Here is a 22371-nt window from a genome sequence, read left to right as displayed (position 1 = left end):
TATAGATAATAACACCCAGACCCAAGAACAAATAATTGAGTTCATCACACAAATATTTGCCCTGACCGGGGATCGAACCCGGGACCGTCGGCTCAGTAGGCAGTTACTTTACCACTGCGCCAACCGCGTCGTCACATATGTAGTAACATATGTAGTGTATTTATTTATTACTAGCGGTCCGCCCCGGCTTCGCCCGTGGTACATATTAACGTTTTCTCTACATAAGAACCATCCTCGTACTTCAAGGAATATAATAAAAAAAGAATTATCGAAATCGGTTCAGCCGTTCTCGAGTTATGGAATTACAACGAAAAGTGGCATTGATTTTTATATATTAGATTATTATTATATTCGTAAATGATAATTGTCCATTTGAAAGAATAAACTGAAGTGTGGCTGAATTGTAATTATACGACTCTCTTGGTCGATTATATTCTTTCAATATTAATGCGGGGAAAGTGATATAGCAAGTATTAGAAGAATATCTTGAACCACCAGAAAAAAATGAATCATAATTGAGAGTTTAACATGCAGGCCAAATTAAATACAACCGTGTCAAGTTTTAGGTGCATCTTACTGAAATATAATTATAAATTCCTGCAACTTGAATCCCTAATAAGGACTTATAAACTTATCTACAAGACTTACTACAACAATATTACTAGACGTTAAAACTTCATTGTATATTACTGAAAGTTTATGGGTCTGCTTTCGTAGTTTTTGAGATCACAAAATACGTAAGTTCTCGCATAAATAAACTCACGCATTGTTGCCTTTTCTGAATGCTTCCAGTACTAAATACGTGCAAACTGAATTTCAATCGTTGCGTTTCAATCTGAATACGTGCAAACTCATAGTTTTCAACATTATACATAACTAGCTTACCGCCCGCGGCTTCGCCCGCTTTGTCTAAAACCTAATAAATTATATACTAAAACCTTCCTCTTGAATCACTCTATCTTACTCTATCTATTATATATATATATATATATATTTTATTTTATACTATGTAGTGATACGTAAATTGTGCAACCTTCCAAACTGTTGTCTGTATTGTCAGAAAAAAAACTATCATAAAAACATTTCGACGTTTATCAGATCCCTTTATTATTGAATTTGCAAAACCTTTATCGCAACGATAAAAACCTTTGACAATATCACGTTTTTAAATACATTTCACATTGAAAAGAGGTTTCATGGAATAAAGCCGTGGGATATATCGTATAGCACATCATTAGTGTTCACACGCTTTTATGTACTTGTATATGCATATTGTGTACACAGTCTTTTGAAGTTAACCGACACTGGTGTCTTCGGCTTGCAGTACACGTATTCAAATTGAAAACATTATTATGTTACTGTTTTTCGTTATAATATTATACTGGCTGTTAGCGGTCTTGCACGAGCGCCGTAAAGTTAAGTCCTTCTCCACAGTATCGAATTATTAATTCTTAAAAATACCTAATCTGTTTACACATAATAATAAAATATATTATCTGTGACCGCGCAACTTTCGTATTTATTTTACCAACTTAAAATTTTTGAAAGATCATTTTTCTTAACGATCAATGTGGTGGATCGATCAAAGTGAATTTTTCTTAAGGAATATGAACTCCGACTGTTTCAAAGATGAAAGAACTATTAATAACCAGAGTGAATAAATTGTATTGTTTTTACAGCGTTAATCTATTTACCTCTATGAAAATTATGTGATAGACAAATATCAAATGTAGCTTCAAACGCCAGTAAGTACATGATAGTAAACATTATAATTAGGAACAGCAGAAATCGCGTTTCATTTATTGTTTCATTTCCGAAGTATCATAGAAGCAGATGCGACAAACGTCTCAGAACAGCTTTATTACTTTACTAACAATAACAATTTTCATGTCAGCAGTGTAGTTGGAAATAAGCAAGGGACCATATTCGTTATATGTATATATATAGTTCAGTTATGTTATATTAAAGGAAATATTTTATATTTATATAAAAATTTCTTATATCGCCTTTTTCTCTTAAAAATGGTAATTTTTCGAAAAAATAAACTATATATTTATTAATAATTATTGTGTAACCTTGTATTTGTAATAATATAAAAGTTAAATTTTACAAACTCAAACATTTATTTATTCAATTAGATTTCTTACAGAAGCATTTTTGAATCGTCATTACATTTTTTAAATTTATCAAAATTAATTTAGCGGTTTATCCGTGAAAGCGACACAAAATTATTTCGTATATAACTGCAATTAACCCTTTATTTGACTCCAAACGAACTTAATTCCCGAATAATTAAAATAAAACTATATCCGCTTGTTTACATACCTTTTACCTTGAACAAAAAACACAAAGCACAGCAATTAAGAGCTCAAATAATTGCACCACGCACCACGTAATGCATAACGCATTAAACCTTACGTGGTTACAATTCAGCAAATAATACATTACGCGGTTTCGCCCGAGCCTGCATGCCCTACTTCCTCGAGTCAATAATAACGGATCGATGGATGGCGCGATGCCAAAGTGTTGAAGTGCTGTCGCCAACTTGTGGTATCGATTTATTTAAAAGACCATCGATGCAAATGTGATAAGATGGAGATTGGAGTAATGATGGTTTATTTAAAGTTGATGTCTTGTTTACATTGTAAATATGAAAATTGGTATAATGTGTGTATTTCGATTTAAAATATTAACTTCATGTTTATCTAATTCTTCTTAGCTATAGATAAGATTATAGATTATATAGATTCCTATAGAGCAATAAAATACAAACTACCTTTATAATATAGTTTTAAATTATACCTATATCAAAATTTAGTTTGAATAAAGAATCTATATCAAACACGTGTAGTAAAATTTGTAAAAGAAATTGAAGTTTAGCCAATACATAAAACCGTGTAGGTTTTTCATAGAGCACTAGGCTTTAAAGGCTTTTATTAGACATCATTTCCACAGTTTGTTAATTACACAATTTTTAAAAATGACTACAAACAAAAAAATTTTTTTCTTCCTAAATCCAAATAATTCGTACTAATCCAAGCCATTAACACGCAAATTATGGTCGGATTATATCACGAGTAGCCGCTACAGCCTCATGTAAATTGCTGAATTTAACTGCAATTATGGTAATGAGACTTCCGTGGACATGTCTGGACAATTTGTGTCCATTTTACACTAAAACGGATACAATTTTGGTGTATTCGCGGGTTTATACGGATTCTACTCGTTTTTGTGGCGTCAAACAACGACGATTTGTTAAACTTCTAAATGCTAAAAGAGTTTAAAAGAAATAGGTAAGTTTGTTTGTACATTACATACGTGTTCTGGTGCAATTGGTGTACAATGTACATGTCATGGTAAGCTAATGCTTTTTCAAAAGTTCTGTACAGTTTATACCAGCTACCAGATACATGAAATGTATTTTTTATGACATGCAAAAAGCAGATAAAGACAACCCAAGACAGTGATATCACAACTTCTTTGGTAAACTGCATAAAGCTGGGTATCTGTGAAAGTTTTGTCTGACTATATTTTCTGTTATTTGTGTAGGTCATCACATTAAAATCGATAAAATATGAAAGAAAGTATGTTTACAAAATAATCTATAATTCAATAAACCAAACACTAAATATCTCTCCACAAATCAAATTAATTTCCAACACACACACATAAATACGAAATATTGTTTTGAACATTCAACAATAACCGAACTCGTCGATAATTCCAATTCATAATTAATTCAGACAATCCCTTGTTTACAATCGAGATATCGAGTTGAGTGCTTCATCAATACTCGATTCCGATTATATTTTACTCGATAATTTTTAAAAGGGATTCGAATTATTAAAATCAAAATAAGTAAAAATGAATATCCGAAATATGCATAACTTTCCAGCAGCATAAAATTGACAATAGTTCCATTTTCGTGGTGGCTATTGTCTTTATCTATACTAATAATATAAAGCTGAAAAGTTTGTTTGTTTGAACGCGCTAATCTGGTCCGATTAAAAAAAATTATTTCGGTGTTAGATAGCCCATTTATCAAGGAAGCCTTTATAGACAAACAGGAGCGAAGCACTGCGGGTAAAACCGCGGGGCACAGCTAGTACTGCAATATTTATTATGTTATTATAAATTGTAATTTTATACTTCTACAGCAAAAGTTATGTTTGTTTATGTGAAATACATCTTTTTATTTTTATTCATATCGAAATTCGATACCCTATATAAATTGCAACATAAGTGCATACAAAGCCTTTTGTGCTTCCGTCAATTTGTTCGACAAACGCATCTCGTATAAACAACACTACAATAATTGTTTCCATGTCATTCTACATTCTTTGTACGAAGCTTTTCACAGAATATACTTATATAAAAATAACATACCAATCAAAAATACAATATTTTTTAATAAATACGAAATTTTTAACATAAATTGATGTAAAGCATTTTAACTCTACCTGAAAAAGTGAAATCATAGTAACTTTCTTACAAAATATGCATAATCTGTTCAACTTTTCAGTTAAATTTTAATTATCCTTATAAAAACGAAAAATTTGAAGGCAAACTTCTTCTTTTTGCATTATTATTATACCGCAAATAAACAATTGCTATTTATGCCGTATATAATTTTTTCTTTAACAAAAACTTAAATTTAATATTACCATATTTAAAAAATATAGGTAACCATTATTATAGTACCAATCATACTTCGCTAAACCGTTTTAAGATTCAGCCTTCCTAATTCTATTTCATACAAACCCCTTTCAAAGAATTCACATATTACCTGGCGGAAATTTCGGCCGCTTCGCTAGCAAAGGTTCACAAAGAGAATAAACCTTTGTGTGAATACATTTACATACAGACAGAATGTCATACAATTAGGAGCACACGGTACGCCTGGGAGGTCCTTTTCGTTGTAATTGTCCTATTTTTGAATGTGCATTATTTCGGATAGTGAAATTCAAAATAAACTTTGTTTATTTACATATTTTAAACACAAAAATATGGATTAACTAACTCAAGATAAGTACATTATAATAATATGTCTGTTGATTAGAATAGCGAACTATACGATCGTTAAATATATGTATTGGGTAGAAAAACTGGTCATATTACTAGAACGTTATATGTAAAGGTTTAGACATCTCTCGTATTGAAACATGAAGATATAAAATGTAAAACTCTGTTTCCACAATGTGTTATAACATGACGACTACGGCTATATTGTTGAAATTGTGAACTGAATATGTAAAATTTGCTAATAAATATTATTTTTATTTTATTTTATTTAAAATTGTCTTCCTGTGAATCTTATTACGACTCATAAGCATTTTCTTTTTCGTTATACGCTACTTTTTTAATCGATTAACTATATTTGTATAAGACATTTAAGACTTTCATTATATATTCACATGAAATTATTGCTATTTTGGCATATTCAACATGTTAATTCGGCAAGTCTTCAGGGATCTCTAATTGGGTATTAGAGCTGACAGCGGTCGGCGGAATCTTTGATTAACCTATAATTGCTTGTAGGACAACCTTGTACACATATTGGGTTATTGGAATATTTGAATTTAAGCAGTACCTTAAATTACATAGTACGGTGGTACCTATATTAAATAGATTGTAAAGCTGTTAAACAAAAGATTATTTCCATACGAACGTAGGTAGATATTACGGTACCTATGAAGTTGAATAATATTCGAGTTTTTCAATTGAAAATAAGTACAAATCTTTGAACTATAGAAACATTTTAATGTTCTGTTAGTCACATTTGGTAATTATTTGATATAGCGAATAGTGTTTTGATAGAAACCTAGTTGAGGTCCTAGTTTTTCATTATGTTTTATATTTTATTATTCTACCGACTAAGTAGGTATTTTTTAAACAAACATAACAACAAAACTAAAATAATCATATGAATTTACCTATAGACAGGCATAATGTGCAAGTTTTACTTGTCTATGACGTAATATTCTTCATTTTAATCTAATTAACCTCATTGAAAAAAACTCTATAATAATTTTCAATAATGGAGTGGCTCTTAGCGGGTTTATTTACTTACGATTAATAAGATTTAAGCCGCCTAATTGATTAGAAAATATAATCGAAGGAGTGTCTACTTGCTGAACCATTTCGGAATCACTTACTATATTAAATTTGGGTTTTCTTGTTTGTGTGTCTCAAATTAGTTTCATTCAATTTAAATTATTTGTATTGTGGTTATTGAATCGAATATTTTTGAATGTTGTTTATTCAAATTTTAGACTTGGACTAGAGATGCGGATACGTAACTTTATTATAAGAACTTTTTTGAAATTTATATTAGCAAACATCAGTAAGCTTTAATAATATTATCTGTAAGCGATGATAAAAAATTTTGTGCTAAATTTATTTGTTAAAAATACGAATCCCAGGACATAGTTGATATGGGGCCAGATGACTAACTTTCTTTTCAGATAAGTTTCAAAAAATCTTACAATACCTCTACTATACCTACTATCTTTTAACTGTCTATTCACTATCTAATCTTTCTTATAATAATTGGTATGGGATCAGATCGTGCCGTGTGTGAAAATTGTCCCGTAATATTTATTATTAATTATTTATTCAAGAAAGAAGTCATCACCATATAAACAAACTAGCTGCACTCCACGGTTTCATCCGCGTGGCTCCGCTCCTGTTGGTCTTAGCGTGATGATATATAAGCCTATAGCCTTCCTCGATGAATGGGCTATTCAACACCGAAATAATTTTTCAAATCGGACCAGTAGTTCCTAAGATTAGCGCGTTCAAACAAACAAACATACAAACTCTTCAGCTTTATAATATTAGTATAGATTAATCCAAAATATCCCAACAGTTTTTACAAACATAACAAATGGACGCAGCCACCCGAGCACAAAGCAATCACTGATATCGACCAATGAGTGACAAGCAATTAGTCTGAGCACATTACGTCATCAATACCAATGATTTATTTCAATTCCACATTCGGGATTTTACAATTTTACTTACATTTGGACTTTAAAAAGTGTATAAATGTGTAATGGGAAATAAATCGATATGTTTATCAAAACTAATGAAAATGAATGTAAACAAAAAACCTAGTACCTAGCAATATGATGCAGCCTTATTCGTACTAACATCAAGTTTAATAATCTAAATTATTAATGCGAAAGTAGCTCTACTTAGATAAGCTCTACTTAAGTAAATGCAGGTATGTACTATATACAAATGTATATACACTTTCGTGATTAAATAAATGAACCAATTAAATAATTGAACAATCACAGATTTTCAGAAGGGCATAATGCAACTGTTATTAAGAAAAGAAAGCATAAATAAAGAAACTGATGCTAGTGATATAGGGGATGTAAATAAATATGTGTGGCGGTCACGCTATAAAGTGCACGCAAGCGAAGCCGCGAGTGGAAAGCTAGTAACAGTAAATAAAATTCAATTCGTAGCAAAGAAAGAAACATTTATTTTTCCCTTTACTTTATCTTTTACAGCCTGGTAGAGATCGCTGTTAAGCGATTAGACCGCCATATTATTTCAGTAGGTATCCCAGTCTTATATCTTATCCCAGTCTTATCAAAACATCAACCGAAAATATATATCCAGTTATTCCACTCAGAAGCGACTCAATATAAGAGATGAGCAAGAAAAATGATCTTCGAAATTGGCTCAGTGTACCCGACACGACTGGACGTATCAAATGGTTTTTTATCAAAGTCCGGACCGTTTAATTGCCCGCACGCCCACACGTCAGAGCGACAGATATGGGTCAAGCATTTACTTTGAAAATGCCTAGGAATTTAGATATACCCTTTTTCTTATTTATGTGTATACAGAAGATTAGAATGATGGTGATGGTTATCTTTTAAGTTAGTGGTGGCTTTGAATTTTGGCAGATATTGTTAAACTTTAAATGTTATATGTTTATTTATGGAACTTAATAACTAATTTTTAAAAGAAAAGTGAACTATATTGTTAATAGATTAAAAAATTATGTCTTTAAAAATAACAAATAGCGTAGGTACTATTCTTGTTCATTCAAAAATTCAGTTAGATATAATATAATATTCTCTAGTGATTGATAAATAGCGTGGAGGCCCTACACTCACAGGCTCATAAATATAAGCACTGAAATTCGATCACTATCATAATATAATCTGCGATTGATCTATCTATCCAAAGCTATGATAGAACGAAATCTACAAAACTTTTATTTTATTTATAAATAGAAATTTCGTAAATATTCAACCCTAAGTTTCATAAAACACTCATAAACAAAATTCAGTCTACTCTACAATTGTTGTACTATAACATTGAAACGTAATTATTATTTGTCTTTACCACATTTACAGACTATTCTCTAATTATAATTATTGAATATTTCAGTTTTACCAAACCTAAAAAATATATTTCCTCTTTCTACGTTACACGTGTAAACGGAGCACACAAGCACAGACAATATAATACCATAGAGTGCACACAAGCTAGGCTAGAGAGAAATTTCGGTCTCTCTGTAAACACATGCTTCTGTTAAATTACTGGTTCAAGCCATTTGTGTAAGCGGCTTGTGTGTCTTAGCTCAAACTTGGGGCTATTCCAGACCAATATTACTGGACAGGAATGGTAACGAATTTCCCCTGTATTCTGCTATGCGTTCAGCACATGTTACCTACTGTGGGAAAGAAAATTATGAAGCCATTAATCTAGTTTAACCAAATAAATTTTGAGAAAGCTCTCCATAGATATAGTTATTATATTCATTTAATATGTTTGTACGTTACGGTGTGATTTTGAAAACTTAATATATTTTCTTTTCGTTCGTAGTTTCTTTTTCATCTCATTTTACTATCCAATAAACATTTTTATTTCTACATTTTTTTTAAATAAATTTGTTCATATATTATGACCACCAATATAATGCATCTAAATAACTAAATTCTAATTCCCTCATAGAATTTTGAAGCTAGAAGCGCACATAATTATTAATAGCACACATTTCCTGACTTACGCTAAAGTCCGTGCGCTCTGTGAGAGCTTATTGCCATAATCCAGGAATTATTCCAAACTCGAAATTGGGAAATTCCACTAGAAACACTAAATATTCACTACTAACTTAATACTCTCTAAATATGCACCTATCAATATGAAAATACTTTCCTATAGATATGGATGAATTCGAAGTATGAAATAAAGTGTGTTTAGTACAGCCAGCAGATTTTAATTTATCTTAAACATGGTCCTATCTTTTTAATAAAACAACTGTATAATAAAACATTTGTTTATTTCGGAAATCCTGCGAAATTGCTTGAACTGTACGATTAATATAATACAATAGCCCATCTTATAACAGGTATCTAACTTTGTCTACATTCAATGTAAAATGAAAATAAATTTTCATTACATCACTATAATTTAACGCTAAAATCTATAAAAGAACATCGGCTCTTATCGGATGTAGAGACTCAAAGTATTAAAAAAACTGTCCACTTATAAGATATAGTGACTTGAAGTAAACTCTCTGATTCTTAAGTAAACTTCCTAGTTCCTAGTAGCCTGTTTATACGTAAAAAACTACTCAAGGGACTACAACGGAAACTTTATGGTTGCTTTCCATTAGCTTGTGTAGTAATAACGACGTAATGCTAAGCCTCAATGGTGGAGCAATGTATTCCTTCATTGCCTAGAATTACGTTGATGGAACACTGCTAAATTGTGATGTTTATTTCGATGGCATTTTACTGTTAATGTCAACTTCTTATGTAAGATAAAAAGTATTGTTTTAGGTACATTTACTTTATATTAATTGATTGGAATATGCATTTAAATTATTTTTAACCCTTAAAAATAATATGACCATGAGCACATTCGCAATAATATGATAAATCTTAATATATATAAATCTCGTGTCACAATGTTTGTCCTCAATGGACTCCTAAACCACTTAACTGATTATAATAAAATTCGCACACCATGTGCAGTTTGATCTAATTTGAGAGATAGGATAGTTTAAACATGTAGGTACCACGGGCGAAGCCGGGGCGGACCACTAGTAAATATATAAGAATATGAAGGTGAAGATCTAACCCATTTAAAAATAAAAATATTTCTTTGTCGAAATACTGTTCTACGATCGCCAATAAACGAAATGAAAAAGAATAATATTCACGATTCTTTCATTATTCACAGACAACTCGTATTTTTCTTCTGTTTGAATATTTAATTAAATGAAAACCATTTAAATATTCAATTTTTTACGTTCTAAACCAACGTCATTGTTTTCAAAATTCAACCCTCAAGGAATTATTATGAAAGTAAGCTTACAACATTCATTTTTTGTACTTTAATGAATCGCAATTTGACATTATATTTATATTTGAACAGGGCAACTCAATAACTAACGTATATAAAGTTACCTTTATCAAGATCCCTTAGTTCTCTATGCATCCTTACTTTCCTACCAAAACGTCCAATTAATTTAAGCAGTACTTTCTTATCATAACCATCTATTTAATTATCCTTACAACGTTTATTATTTAGTTAAAAGCTTTTAAAACATTAAGAAGTCTAATTACCGCAAATTCACTCGGCCTAAACCCTTTTTCCATGTTTACCAACAGAGGCGGAAACGCGGAAATATAATTGCGCGGAATTATTCCAAAGTTTCCATTTCCGAGGAACCTTGACCCGTTTCCGCGCCTCTGCATTGTCTCTCCACGATTATACGATACACAAACGCCCAGATTTAGACATGAAACTTTTTGTGGCAATAGAAATGGAAACACGTGCTAAATAAAAAAGAAAGATTGAATAGTAATGAATTTCGCGTGAATGTAGAGTCAGGCTATTAATTAAATTATTATAGTCAAACAAAATATAAATAATTGTGGATAATAATTGTAATAAATAAAGTTAATGTTTTTTTTTATTGTATAGGTACTTAGTAACGTGAAGTGTTTCATACCGAAATGACCATTTTTCATGGCCTTGTTAATGACCCTCGCTAGCATAGGAGGACAATATAATTACAGATTTTCCAACGAAACAATATTTATTAACTCCAATTGAAAATATATAAGTAATCGATTACATACGATTGATACTTTATAACATTCGGTATTTATAGCCATGTTACTATTTAAAGAGACCGTCACTGTTCGGGTGTTTTACTGTGTATTTGAATTTAAAAAAGGTCAAGTACACAGTAAAACACCCGAAAATTTATCTTTTCGAATTCTCTTTTCCAAAATGTCTCTCAACATTTCACACTGCAAATCTTTTATATTTCTTAAACAAGACGAATTAAAAACGTTGTTCAAAACAAAGTTATCAGATGCTGAGATACGGATGTCATTCGCAGATTATTTTCAACAAAGCGTTGCGACAAATTGGAGGGAACTCTGAAAAAAAACATTATACAGATAAAAAATACAAAAAAGAAAATATTCGTAACATAATAGAAAAGCTGATGTGACAAAAAGAGACATTAGGGATATGATATCTTTATCTGTTCTAAAGGTATTATTTTATTATTAATCGCTCCCTAAATGACTGGGAATAAAACAATAGACTAATTGGACATATTAAGTAAGTTCTTCTATAAAATACTTTTCATGGAGTAGTTAGCTAATTTGCAGCAAATAAACAAAACATAAAATCTGTCTTCTTTAAAACCAGAGTGCTATTAATATTCTAAAATACTCTTGAGGTAAAAATAAATCATTATACGTTTTCACGCACAAAATTCATGTCACTTAATTAACTACCTAATTAATTCATAATTTAGACTAGGTACTCTAGCCATAAAGGCTATAAACCTTTCACCTTTCTTCAGCCAAATAATGTATAATGCTATTTTCAGCCTACTTCTAACATAAAAGACTTTTCTTTGAAGTTGAACAATATTCAAAGAGACCGTCCTAAATTTAGTGAACAGAATTATTCTTATTACACGATAAGGTATCGAAGTTTTTATATTTACATTAAAGTATTTATTTTTGTGAAATTAGGACAAAATTGACAGGATTTATACAGGAATGAATGAATGCTATAGAAAGTTCATAAAAAAATTTTTTTTTATTTTAAATTCAGTAAATTATTAAAGTTTGAGTTTGTAGGCTTGTATAAAACTCCCAAAATCGTGATAGAAAGTAGAATAAATAAAACTATATAATATACAAATATTATGAACTCTCGAGGTCCTTTTCATAACTGAACAAAATAAACCTCAGTAACACCCCTCCTCAGTCCTTTGTGGCAACAATGTAATAATTAAAACAGCGTTTCAAATAAAGCGCTTTACATAATGTTATCGCTGTAGAGAAGCGCTCGAGCGATTGAAGGTTCAGCCAGCCATTTGTAAACGTCAAGCGATCTTATCTTGTTTGCTGACTGTACCTTGGAACTAGAGTGGCCTAAGTCAGAAATGTACGCTACGAAACATTGTACGTTATACAAATTTATACCCATATACATGGATATATGTATGCCTTTGGAATTGTAGACGCTGTCAGACGTTATCTGGTACCGTCAGCAAATACATTACGAGATTTTTAATCTGCATAATTTATTTTCTTTTTTATTTGATATGAAAAGGATTGTGTTTACTTTTGAAGGATATTTGCATGAACTTATTACGTGGACAAATACCTATGATTTAAAAGAGGACGAAGTTTTCTATTCAATTATTTTTTATAACGTATTCATAATAATAGACAAATTTAAACCGTATATCCCTATACATTAAATGAAAATATACTCAGATACTTCAAGTTTATTTATTAGCATAGATAAAATAATCTATTTAATTAAGTCTACATATTTGCCCTATACAATATGCATGTGATAAATAAAGATTACATCGTACTGCATGCCGTAATACAAGCTATTTATTATCAAACGCAATTTATAGTTGCAATTAAACGCTCTGTAAATGTGAAACATCAATAGATCTATTACTACATATAAATTACGCTTGTAGTTACAATGAGATGATGTAGACAACAAATCGTATTATTGAAATTGAAAATGTTTGGTATTTCGAAATATTATTGTTACGAGAGCGTATATTTCGATATAAGAAAAATATGGAGTTTTTAGTATACAATAAATTCTAAATACATTTTTAAATATCATCGATTAAACGCATTCGCAAAATCTATACATATAATAAAATCGTAGGAAAGTCAAAACTGTACATTGAATATTTTTTTAAAAGAACACATAATCCATGATCTATAATCGATATAGAAGCCAAAAATATAGTTTTAAGAATTTTTGTCTGTTTGTCGGTTTGTCTGTATATATTTCCGAGCTAATCTCAAAAAGTACTGCATAGATTAACTTCAAATTTTGCATGAATGTTCCTAAGAGGTCGGGTGAGGATAGTTTAAACATATTATCATGATATCACCTTCGGGGGAGGAGCTGTGAACCTTTATTTTTCTTACATATTCCGTGTACTGCGACAGCGTACAATCTAAAGACTCATGTTTAAATGTTGGTTTCGAGTAAGCCATGCTATTATCTAGCTTTACAAAATAAAAACTATGTCATTTACGTAATTTGGGCAGAGATACAGTTTAATGAATTTAGTAGTATAAAGACAAATTTGAAACAGCGCCATCTATTGAGATTTCATTAAAATCAAATCAATTTACATATTAACGCTTCTTGCAAATATAATTTAAATATTATGATGTTGGTGGGGTTTTTTATTTGTATCTTTTTAACCCATGTCTTCCCAGAGTCCACTTAAGGTGCTTATATTTTATGTGAAGTGAGGGTAGATGTTTATTATTTGATGTCAAACAAGACACCATATTTTAACAGTTAATATTGGTAAGTAATAGTAGATTGTGTTCATTGTTGACATTTTTAAAAATCCTTCTTGCGTTCCCACAAAAGGTAAGTTGTAGCTTTTATATTTATGCTTTAAAATTATATAGTTAGACTCATGTTTTTAATTAGAATTGAAGTTATGACAAAATAAGAAAATAATGAAATTTTATTTTTATGTAGGAAAGTAGAAGGTAGAAAGAAAAGAAGAAGGAAAGAAGGTTACTTTACTTCTTGATAAAATTTTATTTGTTAGTAGCTTTTTAATAAAATTAGGTAAAGTTATCTTTTGATTTTTTTTATTTACAGATTCATAAATATTGACGATTTGCGTGAGGATGTAGTAGAAATTAGTATCCTTGCGCGTAGTCAATAAATTGTTGACTAAAGTTAATGTCCAACGTATGGTACAATCATTGGAAGAATCTTGGGTAATTTTAGAGTATATTTTTTGGGAATGAGAGAAGGGGCAGCCAACCACATCAGCGTGCGTTTCTCCTACGTTTTAGTACCATAAAAAAATGTTATTTTGAAACGTAAATATTGCACTCACAACTACTGTACATTGTATTGTTGTGTGTGTTATTGTGATTTTAATTCGTGCTATACTGTTATCCGATTGTTTTATATATTATCGTTATGGCTATCATGGTACAGACAGTACTGTGATCAGAGTACCTATTATTTATCAATTTAATATACGTACCACACCAAGTAAAATATTTACAATCATACAAAATGGATTAACACGGTATGTACATAAGGCGGTCTTATCGCTTACTAGCGATCTCTTCCAGACTGCCCAAGGTAAGAGATAAAGAATTATACCTACTCATGATCCAGCAATTTTCATCCGAAAAAGAAGTTTTTCTGTAATTGGTAGTTGTTTCATTTATTTATTTTAAATACCTAATTTTACTTTTATATTTGCCCATTTGCATTACATTCAGCTTTCATAAAACTTATAAACATATTTTAATGTTTATTTCTGTCTAATATAAAAGCTTTTTTTAGATATTATAAATACCAAAAACAACTTTTTTATTAAAATTTAGTGCCTTGGGAAGATATTATCTATGTGTTAATAGAACAATACATAAAGGACATTATGTTACGATTATATACAATGAAAATATTATGTAAAAAAAAATTAGCAGGTGTTATTATTAAATCCCGAACCCAAAACTGTAGTTTTTCCCGGACATTTTCACGCAGGCATTTTCCGGATATTTTACAGGCATTTTCGGAAAATATCCGGAAAATGCATGAAAATGTCCGGGAAAAACGTGGAAAATGCCTGGAAAATCCCCGGAAAATGTCTGGGAAATATCCGGAAAATTTCTGGGAAATGCCTGGAAAATATCCGGAAAATGGGTGAAAATGCCCGGGAAAAGCGTGGAAAATTCCCAGAAAATATCCGGAAAATGCGTGAAAATATCCGAGAAAAGCGCGGAAAATTCCTGGAAAATCCCCGGAAAATGCCTGGAAAATCCCCGGAAAATCCCTGGAAAATATCCGGAAAATGCGTGAAAATGTCCGGGAAAAGCGTGGAAAATTCCCGGAAAATGCGTGAAAATTCCCGGAAAATCCCCGGAAAATGCCTGGGAAATATCCTGAAAGTGCCTGGAAAATCCCCGGAAAATGCCTGGAAAATCCCCGGAAAATGCCTGGGAAATATCCGGAAAATTTCTGCGAAATGCCTGGAAAATATCCGGAAAATGCGTGAAAACGTCCGAGAAAAGCGCGGAAAATTTCTGGAAAATCCCCGGAAAATGCGTGAAAATGTCCGGGAAAAGCGTGGAAAATTCCCGGAAAATGCGTGAAAATTCCCGGACAATCCCCGGAAAATGCCTGGAAAATATCCGGAAAATTTCTGCGAAATGCCTGGAAAATATCCGGAAAATGCGTGAAAATGTCCGGGAAAAGCGTGGAAAATTCCCGGAAAATATCCGGAAAATGCGTGAAAATGTCCGGGAAAAGCGTGGAAAATTCCCGGAAAATCCCCGGAAAATGCCTGGAAAATATCCGGAAAATGTCTGGAAAATCCCCGGAAAATGCCTGAAAATCCCCGGAAAATGCCTGCTTAATTAAAGCAGAAAACCAAAAAAGGAAAAAAAGGCTAAAATCTTTCATATTAAATGTATATGGGATATTCATATTTATGGGAGTGTTTAAATAAGTATATTTTTTTTATACATACATATTTCTCGATTTATTTAAAAAAAAATTGTAATGTCGGAAGTTGAACTTCTTATTAATGCAATCCAATGCTTTAAATACACTTCTTCAATATCTCATATTTAAGATATGAATTTTCCAACAACATTAGCTTTCGTCCGTGCATGACAAAATAATGTTTTTAATACTACTGAAGTGAACGGCAGTGGAGGGCGCGGAGGGGACGGTTCGCGCGCACGTAGGACAGAGTAGGTAGGTACGCTCCACACCGCATTTACGCAACGGATCGTTTCGCAATCGCGTTCGCGGTGAGTCGTCCACGTAGGACACGGCGTTACTTCCATTGAGCAATGAGCATAGCATTCCATTATCCATATCTATACTTATATTGTCCGAGAGGCGTTCGCTGCGCATCTGCCAGTTTTTAAATAAATACAATTAAATACATAGCTAACTATCTGGTATAGGTTAGGTTCTTCATTTCTTTTAATTTCATTTCATTTCATTTTCTTTGATAAGTAGGTACGTAAGTGTTTTAGCTTAGATTAGTAATTCTATTAACAAGTCTTTGAATTGTTTATGGTAGTACGTGTATACTAAATAATTGTATGTAAACATCTAACTACTATACAGTCGCTATTCCACGCGGACGAAGTCGCGGGCACAGCTAGTAAATTATATGATATAAATGTTACTTAACAAAGCGTCCTTTTTTTGTTTTAATTTTTAATAATTATTCTTAATTACTTAGTCTTTCATTGTGTTCCGTCACGATAAAAAAAGCTTATTGTCGTACTCGATATCCACATTCCACAAGTTTACAAGCTTAGAAAAGATAAAACAGAACCGATTTTACTTTGAAAGAAAATTCACACGAAATTCCGTACGAATCAGAAAAATAGCGCAAAGTCGAGTCGGATGTCTCTACTCTCTACTTAGGCTGTAGAGCAAATTATGTAATTTTATTATGTTTATTTATCACCGAAAATACATTATAAGTACAACTTAGCCGGTTGAATACTAATACAATAGCTTTATATTATAAACACGTAATTTAATAAATATATATATATATATATATTTATGGTTTTGAAAAACTTTTCTACTCGAGCTGTAGCTCGGTTTATTATTTTTATTCCTAACTCCCGCCCTGAGACCCTCAAGGAAGAGGAGGTTCGGAATCTCTATTTATAAATACTGTGTTACCTAGCACCTTGCTTATGATAGTGACTGAATGTATAGCCGCTTGTTTTTGCAATATTTGTATGTTGATGTTCGCGTCTAATTTATCTAAGTACTTATTTATACTCTTAGCAACGATTCCAGTTGCTCCTATCACTACTGGTATAATCTCTGCAGAAGTATTCCATAGCCGGGCTATTTCATTTTTAAGAGGATGGTATTTGCTTAATTTCTCTATTTCTTTTGGTCCTATATTATAATCTGATGGTACTGTTATGTCTATTAAATATGTTTTATTATCTGTTTTATTTATATATATAATGTCCGGTCTATTATGTACTATTGTTTGATCTGTTTGTATTGGAATTTCCCACATTATCTTCGCAGTCATATTTTCTTTCACCTGAGGTAGTGTCAAGTGTTCTAGCCACCACTGTTTAGAAACTTCTATATTGTGTTTTTTTGCTAGCGCCCAAAATATATATTGTACTAAATTATTGTGTCTCTTTATATAATAAGTTCCAGCTAATTTTTCGCATCCCGATATTATGTGTTGCACTGTTTCATCTTTCACTACACATAATCGACATTTACCATCTACTGCTTTCTTTAATATATCTCTTTCATGCTGTCTCGTAATCACCGCTTGATCTTGAATAGAAAATATGGATGATTCTAAAGATGGGGATACTTTCTGTTTATTAAGCCATCTAAATGATTGATTTTTATCTATATTCTCCTTGTCTAAAACTGATCTATAAAACTGGCCGTGCAATGGTTTTGCTTTTATTTTTGTAATTCTGGTCCTAATTATTGCTTCTTTTAATTGCTTGTCTCTGTAAATTTCAAACTGATTTAATCCTATTTCCGTTAAGTTAATTTGCGTTTCCTTAACTATTGAATATTTTTCTTTGGTTTTGTCATGATTAAATATAGCTTTGATAATACGATCGGTTTCATTTTCAAGATAAGTTTTATATTTAATTATTTGGGTCTTATGCAGAGTTTCTAGACATGTTAATCCTCTACCTCCGTGTTCTAGTGGTAAATAGAGTCTTTCAACTTCAGCTTTTTGTTGTTGTGCTTTTTTCATGGCTAGAATTTTTCTCGTTTTCACGTCTATTTTTCTTAAGTCCGATGTTTTATAATTAATGACTCCGAAAGTGTAAAGTAAGACAGGTACCGCGTATATATTTATGGCTTTGGGTAAGTTTCTTGCATTTAATTGTGAAGACGTTAGGGATTTGACTCGTCGAAAATATTCATGTTGTATTTGTAATCTAATTGTATGATGATCTATTTTTCCTGCTTCATTAATTCCTAAGTATTTGTAGTTTTCATCTGCCTGTAAATGTTTAAATTCTTCTCCGCTCAATAACAAGTGTCCATTTCCATAATGTTCCGTTTTTCTCCCAGCTACCATATGAAGAATATTGCATTTATTGAGTCCAAACTCCATTCCTATGTCCCTCGTAAAAATTTCAGTACTATCTATTAAAACTCTAAGATTGATTTCGTTATTAGCATAAATTTTTAAGTCATCCATATACAATAAATGATTAATTACAGTATCGTCCTTTAGCTTGTAACCTTTATTATTATATCTATTGAGGATTTGTGATATTGGATTGAGAGCTAAACAAAAAAGAAGGGGAGATAGTGAATCCCCTTGGAATATGCCTCGGCGAATACGAATCGGATCAGTAGTTACTGAGGAATTCAAACCACGAGCTGTCATGACCACATTCCACATAGGCATTACTATTTTAAGAAAGTCTCCGATAGCAGCTGGGCATTTATAAAACTCCAACACTTTGAATAGCCAGTCATGTGATATACTATCGAAGGCTTTTCGGTAATCTACCCATGCCATGCTTAAATTTTTCTTATTTCTATGTGCATCTTCCAGTATGGCTTTGTTAATCATTAAATGATCTTTGCACCCACGCGCGCGTTTTCGGCATCCTCTTTGTTCCGGTGCTATTAATTTGTTTATATCACAATGAGTATACAGTTCGTTAGCTATTATGGAGGTAAACACTTTGTACATAGTCGGTAAACACGCTATTGGGCGCCAATTTTTCGGATCCTGTGTATTATCATTTTTTGGTATTAAAATTACTTGACCTGTAGTAAACCATTGTTCAATCGGCTCCTGACCTTTTAAAATTTGATTAAATAACTTGGCTATGTATTTGTGTGTGTTTGTTAGGGTCTTTAAATAATAATTTTGAATTTTGTCTAAACCTGGTGTCTTCCAATTCTTAGTTTTTCTAATTGCGTCTTTCACTTTATCTTCGCTAATTTCTTCAAATGAGTGCTGTTCATAATCGTCTGCCGAATTGTGTATGTCGGCGATCCACGGCGCTTCTTTATTGTATGTTATAGGGTTTGAAAGTATCGATGCCCAGAAATTCTCTATATCTTCTTTTGATGGAATTTTATCAGGTACATTTTTTTTATTATTGAGTGATCTAAAAAATTTATGTTGGTTTTCAGTAAATTGAGAATTTTGAACTTTCTTTTGATTTATAGCATCATATCTTATTAGCCTACCGGATTGAGCTTTCAATTTTTGTTTTAATATCTCTACATTATAATCCAAATCTCCTTCATTAATTATCCTGTATTTTTCAAAAAGACTTCTTTTGATTTTTATCATTTTTCTACTGCTTACACCTGATTTTATTTCTACGAACCATCCTAATTCTTTTCTTATGTCATCTATCTTACGTTTTATTCGTCTTTTCCAAGGTGGGTCTATTTTTGGTCTAGATACATCCGGAAGAACATATGATTTTTGTTGATTTATATGTATTAAAGTTTTAGCGGCCGCATATATAATATTATTTATTTCACGCAATGATTGATTTGTTTCAAGGATATACGGGAGGTATTTATTTATTTTATTTAGGTTATTTATGAATGTTTTATTAAATTTAGGTTTAGGTAGTAATGCCCTCCTTTCTATTGTGGTTTCTTTGGTTTCAGATAATGTTTGCAAAAATTCAAGAATTAAAGGGTCCAAATCTTCGTTTACTGTTATGTCAGGTGTTTGTGCTTCTTGGTTTATTGTAATGTTTGCTTCTTGTATGTATGTGTTTTCGTTTTCTACTGGATGTGTAATTTGTGTACTATTTCCAGTTGTATAAGTTCCATCAACTTGTATATTATTATGTTCAGAAAGTGTTGTTGTATGGATATTAAAAAATGATGACTCGGTTGTTTGTTCTGCCCTACTCTTAATTTCGTTCAGTAGTTCGGTTGAGATACTTTGTCGTTTTAATATGGTACGGACTTGATTTGATAATGTGTAACCGGTAAATTTTTGAAATTTAGTATCCAAGTTTCTATCCTTAAAGAGTTTTTCGAGTCTTTTTATGTAACCAGGCCCTTCGGCTTTAGCTTTGTAGTAGCAAAACATAAGTTCTTGTAGTTCAGTATGAGTCCACTTAATTCTTGCATCTTTATTTAATAATTCAGTGGTGATGTTCAATGTACCGGCGGAATTCGTGAGTATTATGTCTCTATTCCGCAAAGTATCATCGACTTGTTGTTGTTGTGTATTACTTACTTGAAAAGGTTCTTCTCTATTGTCTGTACCTTCATTATTTTGTGTATATAGTGTATTGTGTGTCATTTGTAGTGTACAGTGCATGTGAGTGTCATTTGTTAAATGTGTATGTTCTGCTCTATGTTGAATTTCTTGAAGAATTTCTAATGAAATTTTCTGCCGGGCTAGTATACTTCGTATTTGATTTGAAAGCGTGTATCCAGTGAATCTTCGACTTTTGGGATTGTCCGCATTTCTATCCTTAAATATTTTCTCTAATCTTCTAATATAACCTGGGTATATATATATATATATATATATATATATATATATATATATATATATATATATATATATATATAATCTCTTATAATAAAATATTGTGAAGTTAAGATGTCTGTTTGTGTGATCCTCTAAAGCTGAGTTAACGTCACATTAAAGCTTACCTTTTATAATATCTGAAGATACAACCGCTCTCTGAAACAAAAATACAATTATTAATATTAATTATTCAAAGCAAAGACAATAAATCCAATAAAATCCTACCTACTAATATTATAAATGCAAAAGTATGTGAGGATGGATGTATGTGTATTGTGTATGTATGTATGTTAATCTTTCACGCAAATACTACAGAACCGATTACAATAACATTTAGCACACATATAGAGGGTAACTTGGAGTAGCACATAGGATAGGTTTTATCCTGAAAATTCCACGGGAACAGGAACTATGCGGGTTTTTCTTTGAAAACGCGTGCGAAGCCGCGGATGGAAAGCTAGTTATTGTTATGTGTTGTGAAAAGTATTAAAAGACTGTAGCATATTGAAAAACACAACATACATTTGTCTTATTTACTTGTTATGTTTATTATAATATTCATTCCTATTTACGATGTATGAGTAAACAAATGAATGTGAAATGTTATGTGTTATGAGATACTACGATGTGCTGAAAAGTTCAACTGTCATAATCAATGAACATTTTGCTCCAGTGAATTTTATATAATGAACGTTAAAATAGCGACAGCCTAATTGAATTCAACAAATTCTCTTCAAATAAAGTCGAGAGAATTCGCGTAAAAGTGTTGTCATTTCGAATTAGTCCACAGCTTAATGCTAAAAGCTCAATATTTAAATATACGCGGATTACGCGGCCTCGAGGGACCATTGTCTCAATTCAATTAATTGTACTTTTTATAATGGAACGTGGCCTTAATTATTATCAAAGCTTAAAGAGTACTTTATTTTTTTATCGTTTTTTCTTGATGGCCTAAACATATATTTACGTTTTACTTTACGTTATAAATGTTCACTTATATTCACTGTGCTACATGTTTACATATCCTGTCCATAAGAACCTAGGAATATTATAAAAAAAGAACTATCGAAATCGGTCCAGCCATTCACGCGTAATGCCGTGACCAAGGGAAATAGGGATTCATTTTTATACAAAGAGATTTAATACTACTCTCTAAACATGATTATCGTGTGATACTAAGTATAAAGATTATCTGTGCAGGTTTAGTTTCCATTTTATATCGTACATTTTATTTCAACATTATTTTATTGGCTATCTAACACCGCACACTGAACATA

The 22371-nt window shown here is 31.4% G+C and overlaps 1 protein-coding gene across 1 annotated transcript in view; it reads right to left on the bottom strand.

Moving 5' to 3' along the window:
• Positions 1–22371, bottom strand: part of LOC123702916 (complexin) — a 169004-nt gene that overhangs the window by 129925 nt on the left and 16708 nt on the right. Inside the window, exon 2 of the mRNA XM_045650762.1 lies at positions 21220–21250. The gene's annotated coding sequence lies outside the window, so the exon portion shown is untranslated. The remainder of the gene's footprint in view (positions 1–21219; positions 21251–22371) is intronic.

This window comes from Colias croceus, chromosome 24 (assembly GCF_905220415.1).
Source record: "Colias croceus chromosome 24, ilColCroc2.1".
NCBI classification, from domain to species: Eukaryota; Metazoa; Arthropoda; class Insecta; order Lepidoptera; family Pieridae; genus Colias; species Colias croceus.
The sequence above is the reverse complement of the archived record's forward strand: the minus strand, read 5'-3'. Positions and strand labels throughout refer to the sequence as shown.